The sequence below is a fragment of the Gouania willdenowi genome, chromosome 15 (genome assembly GCF_900634775.1).
Source record: "Gouania willdenowi chromosome 15, fGouWil2.1, whole genome shotgun sequence".
NCBI lineage: Eukaryota > Metazoa > Chordata > Actinopteri > Blenniiformes > Gobiesocidae > Gouania > Gouania willdenowi.
Window position 1 is genome coordinate 31,390,201 of NC_041058.1, and position 20,904 is coordinate 31,411,104.

Below are 20,904 nucleotides of genomic sequence, written 5' to 3' on the forward strand. Positions count from 1 at the left end.
TTAATAAAGCAAATTATTTTATTTTTTTTGGGGGTGTGGTAAATAAAAATAATTTCACACAGATGAAAGCAAACAGAATGAGCCTTAAAGGTCTACATACAGCAAATCCCTCCTTAGCAAGCATCCCAGTTAACTGAGTTTAGTCGCGTCAAGACTTCAAACTAAACAAGAATTTAAATCCAAAAAAGGGTTTTCTCCAAGTTTTGGGAAGTGTTCTAATACAAAAAACATCTGGACAGAAAAGCTTTCACATGTCAAAGACACCGTAAGTATAGCCGACCGCTTCAGTTCAGATTGTTTTGTGTCCTCGTCTCACAATCTTCTCAGGATGAGCAAACATTGAAGAGCAGAGGGAGGATGGGGAGGTGAGGATGGAGGACAGAGGTCACATGGCTCCCTCTTGTGGCCAGATATGGCAATTGCTGCCCGGGCCTTGAAAGCAGTCAGACTCGGGTGATGGTGGAGGAAGAGGAGCTCTTTGCACATTGTGCTACTTACTTAAACCCTGCTGGTTCCAGTTCTGGCTGTACACTCCGTAGGTGGGGACCTGCCAACCATTGGCGACATACTAACCGATTTGTGGCCCGTTACCGTACCACTGGCCCCACTGGCCGTAAGGCTGAGCCGGAGCGAAGCCCATCTTGTTCTGCTGCTCGGTAGAAAGGTGTGATTTAAAGAAGACATCACAATTATCAACATCTGAACTAAGTTACCCTAAAATGTTCACTGCTCGTTTCTACTAAATTGTACGTAAACCTAAATTTCTCATCAGCACATTCTATAATCAGCTGAAAATACAATCATAATTTTGTATCAACGCAATTTCAGCATTAAGGCTAAACAATGGCAATGTTTTTTAGGGGTGTCCCGATCCGATATCGGTCCGATATTGGCCTGAAAACGAGAATCGGATATCAGATTAAAAATTCCAGATTTTCTGATTTTTTTTTTTTCCCAATTCATCTTTTATTTATTTTTATTCAATTGTAGAATACTGTAGATATTATGTTGAAGGTTAAAAATGATGTTACCAATTGATTAATAATAAATGGGTCAGTTTTTCTCATCCCTACTGTTGCTGACTATTGTTCTCTGTTTGAGTGACATCACTTGATCAAACCTTTTCTAACATTCCACACTACTAAACCATATGTGGCTGTAGTTGACTTTGGAAGGTCTAAAATAGGATGATTTAGATCCTTTAAGGTTTTTGTTGACTAAATCTGTTAGATATAGTCGTCTACATTTATTTAAATTGGTCATAGTCTAGTTATTGTCACTTGATAAAAAATTAGCTGATGAAAACTTTTGGGCCACAAAATTAACACTGGTATTGTGATTAAACTACTTAGAGAATATTAAAAGAGCACCGTTAGATAAATGTTTTAATTAAGTGTTAATACATCAATGGCTATAAATCTTCTACTGATGATGCTGTGCTGAGAATGAGTGAAAGTGACTAATGTTAGTGTTTATGAGCTGGTATGAAATAAAAAGCAGTGGACGATGTCCTCACCTGTGGCATGGACATCTGCGGCATGGAGCTCATCATATCTGCAGTCTCTTTCCCCCAGTAGCATTTGACCATGTGACCCTCTACTGAAGAGCCATTCACAGAGACGATGGCGTGCGCTGCCGACTCGTGCGAGTTAAACCTGGAAACAAACGAGGCATGTAAGAAATGTTTTTTCTGCAAACAAAGGAAAAATCATTTTTCCAGGACTTATTGAGCTTCTAAACGTGCACCTCTATGCAAGCAGCACGAAATGAATTTTCAAAGAAAAATGAAATAAATGTGTTCGTCATACCTCACAAATGAATAGCCTTTATCCGGCAATACTCGCACTTCCATGATTTGTCCAAAAGGAGAAAAGGTCTGCCTCATGAGTTGCTCTGTGGGAAGGAGACAATGACAGAAAATTGAAAAACATATCCATGGAGTCATAGACATCATGTTCAGCTCTAAATTACATTTTTCAATCATTACATTTGAATTCAACAAGGAAATGGAGAATGAAAGAAGTGTGGAAAATCCTCCTGTTAATGAATACAAAGTAAAGCTTTGACTACTTCATGATACAAACGGAGCTGCCATGTAATCGTTAGCAGGTAATTATTATACGTCAGATTTACAAACACCTCCAAAAAAATACACTCGCAACTTTTCACGTGCGCGCACACCTCACACCGTCGTCTCTTCATTTAGATGAGTAAACTTGTTGATAGAAAAATATTCTCTAACCTGACATCATGACATTGTTCCCAAACAAAGCTGTGGGATGCAAAGCTAACTGTGATTAGCATGTATGCCGACGTCCAGCTGCTGTTGAATTATAGCCTGAAAGTTTTGCACAGTTTCCATTAAACTTTGTCACTCTTTAGCGGAAAATATTTCCAAACAGTGCAAGTTTTTTCCCGAGCCACCATTGTCTAACAACAGAGTAGCTTTATGTAGGCGTGTGTATCCGCAAGTAGCTTTAAATGCGCCGCAGTTTGTGCTTTTCCCTCCCAGACATTAATCATTTATTGGTTGCTTTATATTGCAGTATCACACATTTATATGAAGATATGCTGCTTAGGATTGAGCTGTATAGCTGGTTCATACCGAATAGCGGTATACATTTTTGTTATGATAGGAATTTTTAATATACTGCTGTATTTGATTACAAAACTTTCAGAACGTTCAGAACCTTTTCAAAGTTACACTTCTAAATAGGAATGTAAACAGTAGCGCTCTGGTGTTATTTGCGGTGGGAATGGATAAGAAAGACACAATTATAAGCTCTGAAGCTGCATGTGAGCATGTGCCTGGAGAACAACACTCACGGACAAGGAGGCATGGTTGGATTAGCATGTTGGAGGTAATGCACACAAAAAAAAGAGAGCAAAGGATTGCAATTTGTAATTCTTATAATGAAGAAATAAGTCCTGTTGGAGCTGCTAACAAAACGCTACCTTATTCACCATAACAAATCACCACACCACTGAGTATGCAGCATTTAAAGCTAGAAATCAAGCTAATGCTAAAGGTAAGCTAGCGTGACAAAGAGCCATTGGGCTGCTGTTGCAAACTCGTATTACTACTAGTGTGGAATTAACTCAATCTACTACTCTCTTATATTTATCCTCTATTCTTTATTTATCCCTTATCCTTATATTTATCACTATTATCATCATTGCTGCTAGCTTGTGTTTTTGTTCCGTGCACCGACTATCAAGTCAAATTCTATGTGCTGTTTTTTTTTTTTTAAATACTCGACAAAATAAACCTGATTCTGATTCTCAACCAGTAAAACAAATGCTGTGAACACCGATTATACATGAAAAAAAATTAAAAATTTACCGTAAAATCATTAGAATTTAGAAAAATACAGTGATATACATACATACCACCAAGCCCTAATGCTGCTTGTCACGGAGTGAGCCGTGACGCTCACACAGTAACCACAGTTAGTTACTGACCTCAGCATCTATGCAGGGAAAGGCCTACCAGCATATGTGTTTGTTGGTTAGCAGCAAACTCACCACCACGGTCACAGGAGCACTTCCATTTTCAGGAAACCAGAGGGACGAAACCAACTCATGTAAATAGGGGTGTTTGGTGGGCTGGTGTTGGGTCAAACCATTTGTACAGGGGTGTTTGTGTAATTTTTGTTTGTTATGGATTTAAAAACATTTAAGGTAAATTAATGTACATGAAGTTATTATGTATGATTGAGTAATTAGGTTTGTTGTTTTGTGTGTTGCTTGTATGATTATTTGGTTTGTTATTGAGTTAATTGATTTTAGATGGGGTTTGGTTTGTCTGTGGGAGGAGTTACAGTTAAGAGGCTGCCTATAAAGGGAGCACAGCCTCAGTTGCTGGAGAGGACCCTGAGTGAGCAGACCTGTTAAACTGATGGCAACAAACAGAGGGTAAAGTCCATGTTCAGGATTTGAAAAAATATAGCCTGCATCTCAATGCCCTTTTCTTTTTGTTTTGCTCAAGTTTTTGGTTTTCTGTTTTGGGGGTTTCACTGTAAATATATTGCACCTGACAAGGAAGAAAAATAAATAGAAAAAGCTTGAAACGTATTTCTACTCTCGAGTCTGTCTGTCCCCTCCGCTGCCGGTCATCCTTACCACATTTGGTGTCAGAAGTGGGATGAAGGAGGTGGACTGAAGAAGGACAGGCAATAATAGAGAAAAAAAAAAAAAAAAAAAAAAATGGAGACCAGGAAGAAAAGACCTGAAGAGAGCGCTGCTGAGGTGACAGAGGTCAGTGGGCAACCAACTGCAGGTGAAGCACTTAGTCACCTTGGAAAAATGTTTGAGTCTTTCATGGAGGTCCAGCGAGCCAGAGATGAGCGGATGGAGAAGGAGTCAACCAGACAAGCCAAGCAGTTCCAGGTTCTCAACCATCAGGTGGTTCAGCTACAATTGGACTTGGAAGCGACCAGAGAGAGAGCAAGGATACCTCAACCACCTCCATCCCGCCCCGCAACGCCAGAGCCGCCAGCAGTTAACCCCAGGGGTCGGGCCTACGAGCTAAAGATGGCCAAGCTTGAGGACTCTGACAATATTGAGCACTACTTGACCACTTATGAGCGCCTCGCAGGGGTGTATGAGTGGTGGAAGGAAGAGTGGGCCATTCACTTGATTCCGCTGCTGACAGGCAAAGCACGCAGTGCATTTGTGGCTATGGACCCAGACAACACAACAGATTATGACCTGCTCAAAGAAGCTGTGCTGAAAAAGTACGAAATAAACTCAGAGACTTATCGCCTACAGTTCCGTGCCATGGAGACCAGCCCAACAGAGACACCGCAAGAACTTTACATTCGCCTCAAAGACCTCTTCTGCAAATGGACCAGGTTCGAGCAGTGCACTAAAGAAGGCCTGATGGAGAAGATGGTGCTGGAACAGTATCTGCGTGTCCTCTATCCTGAATTAAAGATCTGGGTGAAAGAGCACAGTCCAGCGACAGCAGCAGAGGCAGCCAAGCTGGTGGAAAACTTTGTGGCGGCGCACAGGGGCCCAAGGACCTATCGCTACGCTGGGGTGATCAACAAGCAGGCCTGGGGTAAGTCTGATGGTGTTGGTAGGGATGGCTCTGATGCTAGATTTAATCATAAAAGCAAAGCTCCAACCCCCTCCCTGAACAGGCCCAAACCCTTAGTCTGTTTTGAGTGTGGCAGGGAAGGTCACAAGAGTCCAGCTTGCCCTCTTCGAAAGTCAAAATATAGTAATCTCTGCTATGTGCCCAGCCCCTCCCCACCCCTAAAAATCTGCCAATTTAAAGATCCCATCATCACCATAGAACTTAATGGTAAACCAGTTACAGCCCTCATAGACACAGGATGTTCTCAGTCATTGGTTGAAGCAGAGATAATTTCTCCCAAGGAATGTAATTTTGGTGAAACTGTTGAAGTTTGCTGTGTGCATGGGGATAGGACAGAGTACGATACGGCAGATGTGTATGTGAGAGTTAGTGACCAGACCTTTCTTCTAAGAGTGGGAGTGGTGCCAAAGTTACCCTATCCAGTGCTGTTAGGGCAAGACTTTCCCTTATTACCAGAGCTGGTGGGTAATACAGCTTGGTGTGGTGTAGTTACCAGAGCCCAAGCTAAAACAGAACAGCAATCACACCTCTCAGAATTGCCTTACTTTGAGGCTGATGTCCCGGTTGAGTCTAGACAGCCAAGGGAGACGCGTTGTGAGAAGCGCAGGAAGGATGTTGGTGAGATGATAGAGCATGCCAACATGCAGCCAAACACTGATGCGACACACCCAGGTATAACTGACATAGAGTTAGTGTTCAGTACAGACTTAGCAGAGGAACAACGTCAGGATGCCACACTTGTCCCTTGCTTTAAGAGAACTGCAGATAGTTCAGATAATTATTCTTTGCTGGGCAGGGATAAATATGTAGTGGAGAACAATCTTTTATATCGGAAGAGTGAAGAAGGTCTCCAACTGATTGTTCCTAAAAAGAATAGACAGGAAGTTTTAGAACTTGGACACTCAATCCCATGGGCGGGCCATCTAGCTTGCATGAAGACTTTACAAAGAATCAGCAAGAGGTTCCATTGGCCAGGCCTGTATGAGGATGTTAAAAACTTTTGCAAGTCTTGTCCCCAATGCCAGAAGACAGGTGGGAAAGCTCTTGCTCCAGCCCCTTTGATTCCCCTACCAGTTTTAGACACTCCATTTGAGAGAATTGGGGTGGACATAGTGGGTCCCTTGGAGAGGAGTAAGGCGGGGAATAGATTTATTTTGGTAATTTGTGATTATGCCACGAGATACCCAGAGACTTTCCCCTTACGTGACATAACGGCAAAACATGTTGCCACTGCTATGCTCCAGTTCTTTTCAAGAGTGGGTATTCCCCGGGAGGTGTTAACAGATCAAGGCCCAAACTTCATGAGTCGCACTCTCAGGCAGGTTTACAACCTCTTAGGTATCAAACGCATCAGAACGACCCCATACCACCCACAGACTGACGGACTTGTCGAAAGGTTCAATCAGACTCTGATCAGCATGCTCAAGAAGTTTGTTTCAGAGAATGCTAAAGACTGGGACCAGTGGTTGCCATACCTGATGTTTGCATACAGAGAAGTTCCGCAGGCATCCACAGGCTTCTCACCGTTTGAGCTCCTGTACGCACATCATGTTCGTGGGCCACTGGACGTCCTCAGAGAATCTTGGGAGGGAGAGATGCCGAACAAGATGGATGTCATCTCGTTTGTGATGAAGATGAGGGAGAAGCTCTCAACAGCAGCGGGACTGGCACAGCAGAACCTGCGGGAGGCCCAGAAGAAGCAGCAGTCTTGGTACGACCGTGCAGCCCGTTCCCGCACATTCCAGCCAGGTGATCGAGTGCTGCTGTTGCTGCCCAGCTCTGACAACAAATTACTTGCAAAATGGCAGGGTCCGTACGTCGTATCAAGGAAAATGGGGCCAGTGACTTATGAAATTGATATGCCTGATCGTCGGAAGCAGCACCAGGTGTTCCATGTCAACATGCTGAAGGTGTGGAACGACAGACCGGAGCCTGCAGCCACATCAGTAGCAATGCTTATCCGGGCGGTCCAGGAAGAGGATGATTGCAGTGAGCAGTACCTGCCGGGCCAGGAAGGGAGGACGGAGCTAGACCTGAGTCACCTGCCAGATGCTCAGCGGAGTGAGCTTCACAACATCCTGCCTGATGATCTCTTCATGGAGCGGCCAGGAAGGACAACGCTGGTGGAGCACCGCGTTGTGCTGACGGACCGGGGGCCAGTTCGACAGCCATGCTACAGAGTTCCTGAACGTCTTCTTCCAATATTGAAGGGGGAACTCGACATGATGCAGGAGTTGGGGGTAATTGAGCCCTCGAGTAGTGAGTGGAGCAGTCCCATCATTCTGGTCCCAAAAAAGGATGGAGGCCTGCGCTTTTGCCTGGACTTCAGGAAGGTCAACACCCAGGCAAAGTTTGACCCCTACCCCATGCCGAGGGTGGATGATCTGGTTGAGCGCCTCGGCAAAGCAAAGTACCTGAGCACGCTGGACTTTTGCAAAGGGTACTGGCAGGTGCCATTGGCGGAGGACAGTAAAGAGCTGACCGCTTTTAGGACACCATTTGGGCATTTCCAGTTCACTGTACTTCCTTTTGGATTGCATGGGGCACCCGCTACCTTCCAGCGGTTAATGGACAGAGTCCTCAGGGGGACGGAGGGCTTTGCAGCTGCCTACTTGGATGATATTGTTGTGTACAGTACCAGCTGGGAGGAACATTTACGTCACCTCGGTCATATCCTGTCTTTGATAAAAGAGGCAGGCCTGACCATTCACCCCAATAAGTGCACCTTGGCAAAGGAAGAGACTTCTTACCTCGGCTACATATTGGGTCGGGGTGTCATCCGGCCTCAAGTGGGCAAGGTGGAAGCCATCATGTCTGCAGAGCGACCTACCACCAAGAAGCAGGTACGCTCGTTTTTGGGGTTGGTGGGTTGGTATAGACGCTTCATCCCAAACTTTTCAGAAGTAGCGCTGGTACTGACTGAACTGACACGGAAGAAGCAGCCCAACAAGGTTATTTGGACTGAGGACTGTGAAACAGCCTTTTGGGCACTAAAAAACTCTTTATGCCAGGAGCCGGTGCTGATCAGTCCCAACTTTGATGAGACATTTACACTTCAGACGGATGCATCAGAGCGAGGCTTGGGCGCTGTGCTGCTGCAGGTGAGCCATGGACAGCTACGCCCTGTGGCTTATATTAGTCGCAAACTCCTACCAAGGGAGTGTAACTACTCCACCATTGGGAAGGAGTGCCTGGCAATCAAGTGGTCCTTGGACTCTTTCAGGTATTACCTGATGGGTCGTAAGTTTGTATTGGAAACGGACCACAAGGCACTGTCATGGTTGGGGCGTATGAGAGACACAAATGCACGTATAACCAGGTGGTTCTTGGCTATACAGCCTTTTGACTTTCAGGTGTTGTACCGTTCGGGGAAATTGAATTGCACCGCAGACTTTCTCTCCAGAGTGCCACAGGGGGCATCTCGAGAAGGGGGGGGAAATGTCACGGAGTGAGCCGTGACGCTCACACAGTAACCACAGTTAGTTACTGACCTCAGCATCTATGCAGGGAAAGGCCTACCAGCATATGTGTTTGTTGGTTAGCAGCAAACTCACCACCATGGTCACAGGAGCACTTCCATTTTCAGGAAACCAGAGGGACGAAACCAACTCATGTAAATAGGGGTGTTTGGTGGGCTGGTGTTGGGTCAAACCATTTGTACAGGGGTGTTTGTGTAATTTTTGTTTGTTATGGATTTTAAAAACATTTAAGGTAAATTAATGTACATGAAGTTATTATGTATGATTGAGTAATTAAGGTTTGTTGTTTTGTGTGTTGCTTGTATGATTATTTGGTTTGTTATTGAGTTAATTGATTTTAGATGGGGTTTGGTTTGTCTGTGGGAGGAGTTACAGTTAGAGGCTGCCTATAAAGGGAGCACAGCCTCAGTTGCTGGAGAGGACCCTGAGTGAGCAGACCTGTTAAACTGATGGCAACAAACAGAGGGTAAAGTCCATGTTCAGGATTTGAAAAAATATAGCCTGGCATCTCAATGCCCTTTTCTTTTTGTTTTGCTCAAGTTTTTGGTTTTCTGTTTTGGGGGTTTCACTGTAAATATATTGCACCTGACAAGGAAGAAAAATAAATAGAAAAAGCTTGAAACGTATTTCTACTCTCGAGTCTGTCTGTCCCCTCCGCTGCCGGTCATCCTTACCACACTGCTGATACATTATTACATCACTTAGAAATCAATAAAAAATGCATTTTCAGGCAGTCATCTAGAATTGTATACACACCAACATCCCTAATTTACCTTAATGCGTTTACATGCAGAAATGTATTTAATTAGCCTATGCGCATCGGAATTAACCCCACCTTCTCTGCTATAAACATTTCTACTTTAATGGTAACTGGTTTAAATGAAAAACCACAGAAACTTCTAATAGTTTTTTAGATGTCATTAGGCAACTGAAGTCACTTTAAATCAGTTTTTTTTTTTTTACCCTTCAGAAAACAACTTTTCTTTCATCTAAAATCTACATCTATTTATATACAAGAATCACATCACACTGTATGAGTAGAACCTGTCAGTCCTGAGCTTACTCCTCCACAATACACAGTACAGTTACTGGGGCTGGACTGGTTCACTACTTCATCAAAGGAAAGGTGCTTAGAGTTACCTAGCAGCCAATAACAAAAGCAATGTTGTTAATACTCCAACTCAAGAACTCAACATCAACCAAGCATTTAGCAAAGCAGCGAGAGCTCACTTTCAAAGGTGGTTTTCTTGTGGCCCAGTTTGTTCGAATCTGTCTGCCTCCTAACCACTGACCGCCCTCGTGCTGAATGGCGTTCTCTGCATCCTGGAGGAACACAGTGAGCAGCAGGAGAATATAATGAAATGTTAGAACATAAACAGTGTTAGTAACACTAGGTTTGAGACAAGAATGCAAACAAAAGCTTTTTGAAGATGGGGATGTTTGTACTGTGTTTTCGGAATATATACAGTATATATAGATATATATATATTTATATACACAAAGTAGTGCACAATCCTCTGGCTCTCAGCTGGCAGAAATTTAAAACAGTCAAATACTGCCAGCTCAGACTCATTTAGGACAGTGTTTCTCAAATGGGGTACACGATGGCACTACAGGGGGTACTTGAGAGAGAGAGAGAGGAAAATGAACAAATAAGAGCATTAAAAATATGGGGTTTTATACTGAATTTTACCAGCAACTCACAAAACGACAAAAACAAAACAAAAACACACAAAATAAGAGAAAATTAAACTGAATAATAAAAAACTGACAAAACAAAAACAAAATACAAAGTGACACCAAAAACACACACTAAGAGACTAAAATACTTACAATTACCAGCAACACACAAAACGAAAACAAAGACACCAAATGAGAGTAAAATACACAAGATCACAACAAAATAAAAAACATAGAAAACGACACCAAAAACACAGAGAGAGAATCATTTTAATCATATCAACAACACACAAAAACAATCACAAAAACACACAAAATAAGGGAAAAATAAAAAGAACAGACAACAAAATACACAAAATGCCACAAAAACACAAAATGATCTTGATTACAACAAACTGAATATACAAAGGTCAGTCTTGGTCCCACATCAGTACCGTAAATGATAAAAACTATAAAAATAAATCTATTCCTGAAACACTAAATACTGTTTCATTCACTTATTTATGAAAAGAGATTCTTTAAAATGTGCGTCATCACTCATTCATTCCATTACTATGCTCCATCGTTGTTTTTTCACAGAATTCTGAGCAAAATTTAGTTGTCATACATAAGGGGGTACTTGGATTCAAAGGCAAAAAAAAGGGGTACTTGGGGCCAAAAAGTTTGAGAAGCACTGCTTTAGGATAATGGCTCAGCCCATCACTGAGATAAAGAGCAGGGTGGGGGGTTGGGGGGGGGGGGGGGGGCGTGCTTGTCCAACCTTAAATGAAGCCTCAGCCACGCGTTGTGGACGGCTTTGGGAAACATTACAGTAGCACCGTGGGATTTAAGAGGCCTGCTTAGCTGCTCCACACGTCAACCTTGACAAACATGAGGCCAATGCTAATAGCATCTCAAGTGTAGAGCAGCTGATACAGTAAATCAAAGTGTCAGCAGATTGTCCTCATTTCAAACACTTGTGCAAACAAGGTGGTGAACAAACAGCGTGGGAACTTTTTTAGGACTGATTTAATGTCTTTCCCCATTACAAAATCATTTATTCTGTAAACAACTTTAGATTTACTCTGCTTTAAAAAAAAAAAACCAAGCTCATCATTTTCATTTCAGCCTGATTCTGCTCATTTTTGGGGCATTTCTAACTTTAATTTGTTTTTATTTTCTTCATTGTCTGCCACACGCTGTAATATTTAAAACAAGACAAGCGGACGTACCCATTTGTTAAAGAAGGAAACAAAGCCGTAGCCTCTTGATTTCCCTGTGGCCATGTCTTTCACCACACAAGCGTCTCTGTGGACAAAATGAATTCCTTGTGAATCTGAGGAGCACGCTGAAACATCAGAGGCTAATGAACATGGAGGAACACACTTGTTTGTATTTCTTATAGTCAGACACTTACGATATCCTGCCAAAGGGACCAAAGGCAGCTTTGACGTCTTCTGTGGTGATTTCTGGGCTGAGGTCTCCAACAAAGACGTGAAAGTGAGCTGAGAAAGATTAAAAACAGTCAATTCCCTCACACTGCGACCAGGATTTTACCTCTCATCTTATTTCTATATGTAGGACTTGTCGTCGTGCGTCACGTTACACACCTCCCCACCACCACCAACCACCCTTTGTGATGCACTCGTACTTACTGCTTGTGTCTTTCTTCTGGCTGGTTGGCGTCGTGGCCCAGTTGACCTTAACCTCCTGCAGAGAAGGGGCAGACAGAGCAGACCAGGTGGAGTATGTTTACATTCACTGTAAAAACTGAGTTGATTTTAAGAACAGTGCACAACAGAGGAACCCCATGTGGTGTAGCCTGAAAAAAATTACTGATTAAAAATACATTTTTGATTTTATTAAATTATTTCTCTTTCTGCAGACTAAAGACGATGACATTCAAGCCCAATGCGTTCAGGCCACAAAAGAGCGAGAGAACCTTGAACTCCAACTCAAACAACTAAGGGAGAAGAATGAATTTGCTTCAGTAGAAAATACATCTGTTATATACAATGCTCAGCATGGACAGGAGCGTTCCTGAGAAAGATCGTCCAAAAAGGAAATCTGTCTTTAGGCGACTCATCAACACTAACAAAGCAATGGCAGAGAAGGTAAAAGAGCTCTTCATGGGTATAAGCTGCTAGAAGACACAGACTTGGAGCTAAATCTGGACTGGAAGTTTAGTTTAATACTGACTAGTATAGTATAGTAGTCAGATTGGATTCCCACTCACTTTCTCTACACCTCACATATGTTTTTCTTTTCCATTCTGACCATAGGATTTCCTCTTGATCCTATCCGTTGAAAGCAGCACATGTGCTAAACAATTGTCGAAGGTCGTCTCCGTTTGGCCTCAATATATTGGAGGCCACAGATTATGTTGACACTCAGAAGCTGAGAGAAGTCAGTACAAGAAGAAACTGGGTCTGATCGGTGGGAATGACCCCGACAACGTTCCTGTTGACAAATGGAATGAAGATGTCTCTTAATTCCCGGGAGTAACTTATCCTGACATTGTGAACTACCTTTCTACCTCACCTTTACATCTAGCTGATAGACAATGGACCACATGAAAAGTTTCAAGGGATTGGAAGTTTACAACCATTTTGTTTGTGGCTGGATTTGTGAAGTAGCTGCTTTTATTCATAATGGACTCCATGTGGTTAAATCCAGGGTAAGAAGGCAAATTTTTCATAATTAATCTGTAAATATGAGTGTGCAATGCTGGTTTTTCAGAATCTGAACCATTTTATGGATTACATAAATTTGAATAAAAAATAGATCTGCACACTTGGATCAATGCAAATAAAACAATTTAGTTAATTTAGTTTTAATTTAACTTCCCGAAGAAAGACTTGTGTACTCCAGTCCCCGCCGTGTTAAAACACTCAAACACAGCACAAAAGTTTACTATCGCTGTGAGCTCTCTGCTTCGCTAAAACGTTTCCTACGGTGGCTTGTTCTTCCATCATGGCGGAGGGCCGTATATGTCACGTGACCTGTGAGGTCATGTGGCATGGGTCTATACACAAGTAAACGAAATGACACAATGATCAGGGCCAGACAATTTTAGCCAAAATTAGGCAATTGTAAGTAGGAAGATGAAAAAAAAGGTGGCATTCTAATGTGTATTCCACTCTGCAGTACATTTGTTTAAAACCTAATCTCATCATAGGAATTATACAGCTGCAATGATTAGTCAAATCAATAAGTCAATCACATCATTAATCCACAACTATTTAAAGGTGCAGTCCGCAACTTTCAGATCCCTCCCTCCCCGCTGCTCTCTTGTCCTGCCTCCAAAGTACCTCCCTCAGAAGAGCTAACAAGCTAACATTAGCCCGACAGCAACATCACAGTAATATAACATGCACTGTTAAAAGCATATTAATGCTGCACTTCTCTCTCAATGTGCACACACCAATCTATCAGCAGCAACAACACAGTGTCACAGCAGCCCACACTGAGGCTGCAGTGAGAGTAGCGCGCAGACGAACAACACATGCACTGCAGAGTTCTAGTGTAACAATTACAAATCAAACATAATGTAAATCAAACAGCAGGAATTACCTGAAAAGTCACCAGTTCCATCTCCTACTCCTCCAGACCATACACTAAAAAAAAGATCCTGGCTCTAATTGGTTCTTTTTGCTCGGTCGCGGTGCATTCTGGCAATTTGTCAAAGGCAGAAGGAGCTGCAGGCACGACTCAATGAGCCTTTTTTTTCACACAAACTACTAGTTTCACGTAAGGCTGTCCTTACATAGTGACAACTTTAGCAAATATGACACAAAGTCACCTTTATAAGAGTAACGGACTGCACTGCACAGACCATCCACTGTGTCACTGAGCTAATTAGGGCCTGGAAGTATCACCTGTAGCTTCACTAAGTGACAAAGCAAGTCACCTGTGTGCAAGACAGCAGTAGGAAAGCTCTCAAATCTTACGCATTGGGTGTGAGACACGCATTTTAACCTGTTCACACGCTAACACGCCACACCATGTATAGCTCACTCAGAGAAATGACTCGGATAATAATGATGCGTCAGTCGCTAACGAAACGGCTCTGAGACGTGAACAACGGGAGCCAGCTCCTGATCAACGTGTGTGTTATCGCTCTCTACGCTGAGCAAAGGGAGGAGGGGGCAGAGTTACACACACTGTTTTTGTCACGCAGCACTCAGCTGCAGTCAAAGAGGAGACGCCTTCGTAGAGCATAAGGTTTGAAACTAAACCAAAATTAAGAAAGCTAAACAGAAAAATGTGGTCTAATTTTATGCAGCCCCCAAAGTAAATGTACAAAATGACAGAAAAATACACAAAACAAGAGCAAGAAACATTACAAAATACAAAATTGCAGGAAAATAAAGTAAAAGACGAGAAAAACACAGAAAATACTCCAAAAACACACAAAACTACTACAAAAATGAACAAAATGACAACAGTAATACACAGAATTACTCAGGTCACCGTAGTGACCTGGGAGCCAGTATTGAGAAGACAGTTGAAGTGGTTCCCTTTGATTTGGATTTACCCAGTGTTCTTTGTTCCCACACGACCTCTTGGCAGGGCTGGTAAACTGTGCGGATTCTTGGGACTGACAGTGGTGGCAGCTCCTGAGTGTCCCATCACATAAGCTGCTTTAAGTTTAACTGAGTGTTCTTGCTGGTCCATGTTTGCTGTTTTTGGCGAAGCTGTTTTTTTCTTTTGCTCGACCAGACTTGGCTTGGTGGCCTTTGTGCAGGAGGAGGAAATACAGCCATCTTCACCACAGTTGAGCAGTACCATGGCTTTGGTTTGACTACAGACTGGAGCAAAGGGCAACTAGGCTGGCGTGGTGCTAGTTTGGGCTGTGCTGGACTTTTCTGTGCAGACAAGAAGGCAGACATCTGGCACTGGGGCTGTTGCATTTGCTTTTTCAGTTTCAGTTTCAGTTCTTTAAACTCCTCATTGAAAACGGAACTGGATTCTGCAAGATGCTCAGGTATTGGACGTACAACTCCTCACCATCTTGTACCGTTCCAAAAGCTGAATCCAGTACACGTAACATGGCAGCAGGCAGAGTGTCAGGGCCCAAGCCTTTGACCGAGTCGGCAGCGGGCGTCAGCAGGCTCTCAATGATGTGTCTGGTGATGTGTAGAGCAGACAGATTTGGGTCAGCAAGCAGCAAATCAATTTGTGTTCGCCACGACTCATAATCCACTTCATTACTTTGCTTTGGAATTCTGCCAGAAAACGAGCTGAGACGGAGAGAAGCAAGAACACTCAGGTCAGTATTTCGGACGAAATGTTCAACAATGACTCTCTGTACTTCCGGAGGATTAAAATCTTGTTGAGAGAGGGAAACTCTTGGTGAGACACCAGTCCCCGTGGGTCCAGTTGGATGACTTTGTCGAGGTCGTGCCCCCAGTTGAGGGGGTAGTTGACAGGGCTGAGGTACAGCTACATCTGTGTTTTAGACAGGAGCTGTATTATCATTGTTATCATCATCATTTCCAATATCATTTCCATTATTTGCTCCACTTAATAACAAATGTTGGATCTGACCCATCAATGTTTTGAGTATGTCCTCAATTTACTTGAAATTTCTTATGTAATCGGGGTGGGTGGGCTGCGTCCCGCTGTGGCGGCGTACTCAGTAGCAAGAGCAGTGACACAGTACATGCGGTCAGCAGCTGAACTGAAAGTGTATTTATAAGGTAGAAACAGTTTTATCAGAAAATGAACTCTTCTTTTAACTCAGCAATCAGGATTTTATTAAAAGTGCTTGTTGGATCATCAACGGGCAAAATAATTTTGAGGGTACCGTAAACTCACAACCAATCAAGAACTTCTTCATCAGCACTATTGTTGGAAACACCAGTGATAAGGACTGCGTGTTAAATATTAATCCCAGATTTCACAACAAAATCCATAATTGACTTTTTTCAAAATTTTCAGACCAAAAAAAAAAAATTCACACAGCAAGGCTCCTGGCTGGCTAGCCAAATGTAACGCACTAGGGGCTAAGGAACTGACTTCAAATAGGGTAAACAGAAAAAGTACCGGCTGTTGAGCCAAGGTGTGTAAATAATTGCCACAGACAAAAGAATTTCATTTTAGTATATATATTGAAGATATTAGGAGTTAGTATATATTGTATATATATGTTATTTAGTTGCTATCAATAATTAGAGATAATCAATAAACAAACAAAAAATACAATTACAAAACACAAAGACAATATTTTCTTACTTCAGAACTCAGTAGTCAAAGTTCAGTTCATAGTTTGTTTCCTTTGGTGTGTCTCAGTTCAGTTTGTTTGATTTTGCAGAGTTGGAATGCGAAGAGTTTCGCAAAGTTCTTTTGCATTGGGGAAAGAAATACAAAACAAAAAAAATCCCCCAGATCCGAGTGTCGGAGGAAACAAAAAGATCAGATATTCCTACCCCTACTGGTTGGGTGATGGGTCGCCATCTAGTGGTTGAGAGTGGTAGGTGATCCAGAACTAACAAAAACCTGACCTATAAAATGAGGCCAACAGCAATTAGTCAAAAAGCTGATAAAATTAGCTTAAGTACCTTTTAAAGTAGAAAATAAATTAACCTTAGCACCCTTAAACAATTGGTTATTGTTAAATTAATAAACATTTATAAATACATGCTATAAATCACAGCAGAAAAATCCATATCAAGGTAATCAATTTGAAGCTTCATTATATACATTCACAGTTAAAAATAAATAAATAAAGTGCACTTTTAAATAAAAAATCATTAGCTGTAAAGCTAAGCCATATCATAAACATGCACGTCTTCAACATGTTCTTTAAATAATTAATTGTTGTTGCACAACTATATCTAATTCATTCAATAGGTCGAAGCCTATTCAAAACCACATAGCCACTTGGGCATTTATTTCAAAAAGTAACAGAAATTGTCAAAACTACAAAAAGCTTAGTATTATCTTGATATAATACTGTCTAATAAACAATTTGGCTTTGGTAATAAATTACAAAGTAAAATGATTATTTAAATAAAAGTGCAAATGGTCAAACTAGCCTTGCGTGTTCCAAGGCTAATGTTAGCTTATTTTAGCAGGAGTTTCAATGGAGTCTGGTACGACACAATTACGCAAAATGCATAAAAAATACAACATGGATCGACTCACTGATGAGTGGGGAGATGTTGGGGTTATAGAAGAACATATCCGTCCAGTTATCTTTGATGGATGGTTTGTTTAACCAATTATTTTTAATCAAAAAGTGTGGCCCCTGAGCCACAAGTTGCCCTTGTCGGTGTTAGAAGCACTGTGGATCTTTTTTATTTGACACTTTGGAACACTTTCAATTAAGAAAAGTATATATAGTATCTCTCTCGCTGATGAGGTTCCTGTGTTTTTGGATTGAGACCCAAACAATTTTTTTTTTTTACAGAATCACTGCAAACCTTTGAGGATATAATGAGATCTGCTGTCACCTAGTGCATTTAATGAGAAATTACAGTATTTATAACAACAAAAAAAGTCAAACATGATAATTCAATAACTTTTTGGGCTCATTTTGTCACGGTGAGCTGTTGCTGAGGACCCAAATGCAGGGAAAGATGGAGGCAGGATGCAGGAATACCGTTCTTGGAACCAGTCCATGTTTATTTCAAAAATACAAAATACAAAATCCAAACTTAAATCCAAAAAACAGGGGAGTAGGAACAGGGAGCAAGACCAGAAACACGGAAGGAGACAACTAACCTGACATCATACACACACAATGATCCCGCCCATACTGTGTCCAGACACTCAGCTAAATAGTGGAGGAGGCCTGATTGGGAATGGGCCACACCTGGGTGAAAACACGAGGGAGCTAATCATTCACCAGCCAAGCACACAGACATCACTGAGGGGTGGAGCCACAAACAGGAATCCCTGAAACACAGACGAGAGTTAACACAAACCAAATAAACAAAGACACAACATAACCCCCCCCTTAAGGAGCGGGTTCCAAACGCTCCAAAAACAAAACCTAACCACCCAAACACCAAACCAGGGTGGGTGGACGGGGGCCAGGAGGAGGGTCGAAACCAAGCTCAGGCAGCCTCCCATGAGGCGGAGCCGGCGAATCAGGGGGCCAGGAGTCCGGCGGCCTCCCCTGAGGCGGAGCCGGCGAAGCAGGGGGCCAGGAGTCCGGCGGCCACCCCTGAGGCGGAGTCGGCGAAGCAGGGGACCAGGAGTCCGGCGGCCTCCCTTGAGGCGGAGCCGGCGAAGCAGGCGGGAAGACCTCCGGCGAAGAGCGCTCAGACGGGGCAGGCGGGAAGACCTCCGGCGAAGAGCGCTCAGACGGGACAGGCGGGAAGACCTCCGGCGGGCCGGGCTCAGGCGGGAAGACCTCCGACGGGCCGGGCTCAGGCGGGAAGACCTCCGGCGGGCCGGGCGAAGACGGGACAGGCGGGAAGACCTCCGGCGGGCCGGGCGAAGACGGGACAGGCGGGAAGACCTCCGGCGGGCCGGGCGAAGACGGGACAGGCGGGAAGACCTCCGGCGGGCCGGGCGAAGACGGGACAGGAAAGCTGGGAGTTGGCGGCCTGGTGCGGGGAGCCGGCACTGGCGGCGACGTTGGCGGCCTGGTGCGGGGAGCCGGCACTGGCGGCGACGTTGGCGGCCTGGTGCGGGGAGCCGGCACTGGCGGCGACGTTGGCGGCCTGGTGCGGGGAGCCGGCACTGGCGGCGACGTTGGCGGCCTGGTGCGGGGAGCCGGCACTGGCGGCGACGGCGGCGGCCTGGTGCGGGGAGCCGGCACTGGCGGCGACGGCGGCGGCCTGGTGCGGGGAGCCGGGACTGGCGGCTGGGCAGGCGGCGGCCGGGTGCGGGGAGCCGGGACTGGCGGCTGGGCAGGCGGCGGCCGGGTGCGGGGAGCCGGGACTGGCGGCTGGGCAGGCGGCGGCCGGGTGCGGGGAGCCGGACTGGCGGCTGGGCAGGCGGCGGCCGGGTGCGGGGAGCCGGGACTGGCGGCTGGGCAGGCGGCGGCCGGGTGCGGGGAGCCGGGACTGGCGGCTGGGCAGGCGGCGGCCGGGTGCGGGGAGCCGGGACTGGCGGCTGGGCAGGCGGCGGCCGGGTGCGGGGAGCCGGGACTGGCGGCTGGGCAGGCGGCGGCCGGGTGCGGGGAGCCGGGACTGGCGGCTGGGCAGGCGGCGGCCGGGTGCGGGGAGCCGGGACTGGCGGCTGGGCAGGCGGCGGCCGGGTGCGGGGAGCCGGGACTGGCGGCTGGGCAGGCGGCGGCCGGGTGCGGGGAGCCGGGACTGGCGGCTGGGCAGGCGGCGGCCGGGTGCGGGGAGCCGGGACTGGCGGCTGGGCAGGCGGCGGCCGGGTGCGGGGAGCCGGGACTGGCGGCTGGGCAGGGGGCGGCCGGGTGCGGGGAGCCGGGACTGGCGGCTGGGCAGGCGGCGGCCGGGTGCGGGGAGCCGGGACTGAAACGCTAGCCTGACAGCTAGGGGACACAGGAACGCTAGCCTGACAGCTAGGAGACACAGGAACGCTAGCCTGACAGCTAGGAGACACAGGAACGCTAGCCTGGGAGCTAGGAGACACAGGAACGCTAGCCTGGGAGCTAGGAGACACAGGAACGCTAGCCTGGGAGCTAGGAGACACAGGAACGCTAGCCTGGGAGCTAGGAGACACAGGAACGCTAGCCTGGGAGCTAGGAGACACAGGAACGCTAGCCTGGGAGCTAGGAGACACAGGAACGCTAGCCTGGGAGCTAGGAGACAGGCGGGGCTGACCCTTCCTTCTAGACCGACCTTTACCTCGTTGTAGGCTCCGGGGTCCTCCCAAAGCCAGTCGAGTTCCCCAGTAGGGATCCCTAACAGGCTCGTCCTCCCATCCATACAACAGATCTTCCCTTGCCTCCAGCAGGTAGCTCTGCCAGTAGGCAGTCCTTTCGGCCATGTCCATCTCAGCCAAATCGATCTCTGCTGGGTCCACTTGTGGCGGGATCATTCTGTCATGATTGGGTGTTGGTGTGAACCCAAATGCAGGGAAAGATGGAGGCAGGATGCAGGAATACCGTTCTTGGAACCAGTCCATGTTTATTTCAAAAATACAAAATCCAAAATCCAAACTTAAATCCAAAAAACAGGGGAGTAGGAACAGGGAGCAAGACCAGAAACACGGAAGGAGACAACTAACCTGACATCATACACACACAATGATCCCGCCCATACTGTGTCCAGACACTCAGCTAAATAGTGGAGGAGGCCTGATTGGGAATGGGCCACACCTGGGTGAAAACACGAGGGAGCTAATCATTCACCAGCCAAGCACACAGACATCACTGAGGGGTGGAGCCACAAACAGGAATCCCTGAAACACAGACGAGAGTTAACACAAACCAAATAAACAAAGACACAACACATTTAAAGTAAAAAAGAAGCAAAACGGCGAGCACAAGTTCAAATTCTTAGTTTAAACTACATTAAACCGTGCAAAGTTATTAAAAAATAAAATTCCAAGACTAAAAGCAAATAATGATTTTTTTTTAACAATCAAAACAGAACAAGAAACAATTCTTTAATGCCATATTTTAAACCAACTAAGTTATTTTAAACAAGCTAACAAAAATTAAAATCCTGAAGGACTAATGTGTCTTGATTATTTGAAATTATATTTAAAAAAAATATTTACTCCTAATAGATT

General features: G+C 44.9%; 1 pseudogene; it reads right to left on the reverse strand.

Annotated features, from left to right (window-relative positions):
- Positions 1–490: 490 nt before the first annotated feature.
- Positions 491–20,208, reverse strand: LOC114476338 (nucleolysin TIA-1-like; annotated as a pseudogene).
- Positions 20,209–20,904: the final 696 nt, after the last annotated feature.